Source organism: Staurois parvus, unplaced genomic scaffold, assembly GCF_062004578.1.
Source record: "Staurois parvus isolate SC_StPar_1 unplaced genomic scaffold, SC_StPar_1.0 ptg000720l, whole genome shotgun sequence".
Taxonomy (NCBI): domain Eukaryota; kingdom Metazoa; phylum Chordata; class Amphibia; order Anura; family Ranidae; genus Staurois; species Staurois parvus.
In genome coordinates this window covers 1,048,615-1,053,593 of record NW_028318516.1, presented here as the reverse complement: position 1 = coordinate 1,053,593, position 4,979 = coordinate 1,048,615, and the positions used below count along the sequence as shown (strand labels likewise).

Genomic DNA, 4,979 nt, shown 5'->3' with positions numbered 1-4,979 from the left:
TCAAAGGTATAAACTTTAACACTGTACTCTTTATTTTTAATAAAATGTGTTCCTATTTGTTCATTTTTCTTAGTTTTTTATTGAATTCAACAAAAAAAACACTGTCAGATTTTTTTCTACATCTGTGCACCATTGTGCAGATTTCCCTTTACTTCTTGTGTCAGCCAAACAGGAAGTGAGAGAAAGTTCTTCCAAATTAAGGAAGTTCCTTGGGAACCACCAGAACAAGCGTCCCCATTGGAAGATTTGTCTAGACTAGATTTTTCCCATCTCCCTTCAAGCCAATGATATAGATGAATGCCAAACACCCAACGCAGCATAGAGGGGCTCGGTGAAGGTGGCGGTGAAGGTGTGGAGATGACGGATGGGGTCACACACATAGAAGTAGATTTGCCCGGCCTCATGATCCAGATATACCCGGAATCGTTTACCAAAACACTATAACAGAGCTCGGTCTCATTATCGTCATGCACCACTTTATACCTTTTACCCCTCCTGACCAAAGTCCAGGACACATCATTATATCCAATCAAGGAGTAAAGCCGGCCCTGTCTATACTGTTGTAGCACATCCCGATTCTCCAGTTATTGGATCTATGGACATCTACTTCCCAGTAATGTCTCCCTGAGAAGAAGCTTCGGCTGCCTAAAACTTGATAAAAATCCATAAATCTCTCCTCGGTATATGAGCGATGCCGGTATTCTCTCAACTGGGTTGCAGTCGTCTTGTCAGAAGAGATGCATATATTAATATGAGCTGTGTCCTCATCCAATAAAATGTCTACAGCTTTCTGAATATAGACCCCCCCAATGACACCAGTGATTAGATCTGATAAACCTGTGCTGATCATATGGAAAATCACCCCCACATCCAGATCCCTTCCATCATGTCTCTCTGTGTCCTCCTCATCTCCATCCTCAGTATCACACCAGTCACCTGTGTCTGATTGCTGTAGAACAGTCAATGGATCCATCTTGGGTTGCATCTTCCTGGACAGCTCCTCCATCTTGAATTCCAAGCACTGGATCAGATCATCGATGGGGCTTAAGATCCGCTCTGCCTGCCTGGAGATCTCACGCAGGACTTTCTTCTTCAGGTCTTCCTGACGTCTCCTGAGATCTCTGAACAGGACAGTGACTCTCCCTGTTTCACCATCTGCTTTGTCTTGTACTTTCCCCTGAGTTCCTGCAGACTCTGGACTCTTTTTCTGTTTTCTCTCTTTTATTAATCAGTTTGTGAAGATAGATTGTCATGTTCCTCTTCTTTAAAAAGACTTCCTGCAGTGTCTCCACCTGGTGTCCCTGATGTTCTCCAATTATAAAGCAGGAGGCACAGAAGCAAGTAGAGTCCTCAATGCAGTAATACTCCAGGGTCTTCTTATGGACGGAGCATTTCCTGGTCTCTGGGGTGGTGGTGGGGTCACACAAGACGTGTTCTGGTGACTTGTGGTGGACTCTCAGATGGATGTCACATAGAGAAGCCTCACAATGCAGGCAGGACTTCACAGCAGGTACAGAGGTGTGGACACAGTAAGTACAGGAGACACCGGTCTTCTCTTGATCTTGTGGTGGAGACAGGAAATGCTGAGAGATGTTACTCAGAGTTATAATTGTGTACGGTGAAGGTCTCTCCTGGAACTCTCCCCTGCTGAATATCCTCCGGACTCCTTCTGTGTATCCAACACATGATCGATGCAGACCCGGCAGAAGCTGTGTCCACATTTCAAGATGACAGGATCCGAATAAATGTTCAGGAAGATGGAACAATCCAGCAGAGCTCTCATATCGGAGGACGCCATCGCTGATAGAAGACAGAGAAATCAACAAAGCTCCTTATCTCCAGAACCAATTGTTCAAGTGAGGGAGGTTCCTCCACAGAGCAAGGCTGAGAATTTGTGAGCACAAAGGAAATGCAAAGCTCATAAAACAGCTGAAAGACAACTGGAAAAAAAATCAATGATCCCAAAAAGATAAACAAAACAGTGGAAGCTCAGCCAAGATTGGTTCTCTTTGATCACCCTCCCCCCAGGCCAATTCTCACACTTACACATACCAGTAAAAAGTAGCTTTTTTTTGCTAGAACATTACTCAGAACCCCTAAATATTAGACAGTTTTTGAAAGTGGAGACGCTGGAGATTAAAATATTGGGTGTTGCAATTTTTGTAAGGTGAACTATATTTGCGCTGACATTTTTAAAACACAGTTTTTTTGGGAAAAAAGCACACTTTAATGAATTTTAGTGCACACAGACATAATAGAATGCCCAATTTTTGTGGTAAACTATAAAAGATGATGTTATGCTGAGTAAATAGATACCCAACATGTCACTTTTTACAATTGCACATGTCTGTGGAATGGAGACAAACTACAGTATCTACAAGTCCTCCACAGGCAACACTTTAACAGCCTTTCCAGGTTACCGGCTTGGAGTGACACAGGAGATCTGGTGCTAGAATGATTACGCTCACTCTGATGTTTGCACCGATACCTCACATGTGTGGTGCGATTGCCGCTGCCGTATGCTTGTGAGACTTACATGTGCGTTCGCATTTGTGCGCGAGCATGGGGAGGGTGCTCTAAATTTGTATTATTTTATAATTTATTTAAAATTTTATTTATATTTATTAATTTAATATTTTATTATGTATTTTATTTTTTTTAAATACATTGTCCCTTTACATTTTTTCTTTATCGACTTTATTGCTATCACAAGAGATGAACAATATCCCTTGTGTAGCATGGGCCGTGCCAGGTCCTCTTTATGGAGATCTCTAGGCTCTATTAGACCCCAAAGCTCTCGTTAAAATTGAATTTATATTTATTAATTTAATATTTTACTAAGTATTTTATTTTTTAAAAATACATTGTCTCTTTAAATTTTTTTCTTTGATCAACTTTATTGCTATCACAAGAGATGAATAATATCCCTTTTGATATCATAGGTCATGACAGGTCCTCTTCATGGAGATCTCTAGGCTCTATTAGACACCATATCTCTCCGCTGGCCTCCAAAGCATCTGATTAAATGGAGATTGGTTTGTCGGATGCGATATCAGCCAGCAATGGCTTGTGAACCACAAACTGAAACCGGAAGTGACACAATCCTCACCATTTCTGGTTTCCTATATGAGGGGAGGCGGGTATGGATGAACATGCCTCTCCTAAGCACACTGAATGGCGATGATCCCTGGCCCCCCCCCCGATCGCTCAGGAGAGCCCGGTAATGGTGGAAGGAAGCAGCCAGAGGAAGACCCCCATCCACGCTCTGCAAAAGTGTATAGCCGCTCGGATCACTTCTAAAAAGGTGGCCATAGATGGGTGGAAAAATTGCTCAAAAGTTCATTTGAAAGCCTCAGTCATTTGCCTTTCTAAATGTGTTTGGGCTCATATCTATTCTCAAAATGCAAAGATTTATGTCAAACCCCCCTCCCCCGAAATGCTGGAAATGCCCGGAAGGCGACGTGTGTGAAGTCACTTTTGGGTCACCTTCTCTAGCATAGCCAAGCAGCAATGTATGGCATCACAATACATTGAGTGGATCCCAGAGGAGACATTGGGGATATTTTAGAACCCTGCATGTCTCAATAAAGAGAAACTGTCACCTAAAAATCATCACATTAAGGGACTTTGAGTTCCCTATGTAATGAAAAAAAAGTTTTTTTTTTTTTTTTAAAGTAAAAAATAAAGTTACACCCAAACACACAACATACCCACCAAACAATTTTGAGCCACACATATACACATGTACGAACATAAACGCACATATTATTATTATTATACAGTATTTATAAAGCGCCAATAGTTCGCTCAGCGCTGTACATTACAAAGGGGGACAGAACATGTGACAGAACAATACCAATACAATGCAAAACATGAGGGGATCGAGGGCCCTGCTCTTTGGACCTTACAATCTAGGAGGGAGGGGATAGTGGTACAGGAGGAGATAGCTGTGGGGGATGGAGTGGTAGGAAGAGTGGAGGAGGTCGGTCAAGTTAGCAGGGGGTAGGGTAGGCTTCCCTGAAGAGGTGGGTTTTCAGGGTGCGCCTAAAGGAGAGGAGAGTAGGTGATAATCTGATGGGTTGGGGCAGGGAGTTCCAGAGGATGGGTGACACCCTGGAGAAGTCCTGGAGGCGGGCATGGGAGGAGGAGACCAGGGAACTAGAGAGAAGGAGGTCTTGTGAGGAGCGGAGTGTGCATTCTGGGCGGTACTTGGATATTAGGTCAGTGATGTAGTTCGGGGCAGTATGGTGGACAGCTTTATACGTCAGTGTTAGGATTCTGAATTTGATCTGTTGCCAATCGGAAGCCAGTGGAGGGATTGGCAGAGGGGGGTGGCGGAAATGGAGATGTTGGAAAGGTGAATGAGTCTGGCAGCCGTATTCAGGATGGACTGAAGCGGGGATAGCCAGCGGCGAGGCAGGCCAGTGAGGAGGGAGTTGCAGTAGTCGAGTTGTGATATGATGAGGGAGTGGATGAGCTGTTTAGTGGTTTCTGGGGTTAGGAACGTGCGGATTTTGGCGATGTTGCGGAGGTGGAGTCTGCATGAGTTTGTTAAAGATTGGACTTGGGGCTGGAAGTATAGGTTGGAGTCCAGAATGACACCAAGTACTCTGGCCTGCGGGGCGGGTTTGATGGTGGCGTTGTTGGATGTGATGGAGAAGTCAATGGGGGGTGGGGTCCGGGCTGGGGGGAATACAAGAGGTTCAGTTTAAGGAAGTGGAGCGACATCCAATCTGATATGTCGCTCAGCAGGTGTGTGATTCGGGCGGAGACCGAGGGGGTGAGGTGGGGGGTTGAGAGATAGATTTGTGGCATAGAGGTGGTAGTTGAAGCCATGAGAGTGTATGAGTTGGCCAAGGGAGGAGGTGTAGATGGAGAAGAGAAGGGGCCCGAGGACAGAGCCTTGAGGGACCCCAACAGAGAGGGGGAGTGAAGGGGAGGTGGTAGCATTATAGGAAATGCTGAAGGAGTGTTGTGAC

General features: G+C 44.6%; 1 pseudogene; it reads right to left on the bottom strand.

The window, feature by feature from the left end:
- Window positions 1-276: 276 nt before the first annotated feature.
- Window positions 277-1,798, bottom strand: LOC149445470 (E3 ubiquitin/ISG15 ligase TRIM25-like; annotated as a pseudogene).
- Window positions 1,799-4,979: the final 3,181 nt, after the last annotated feature.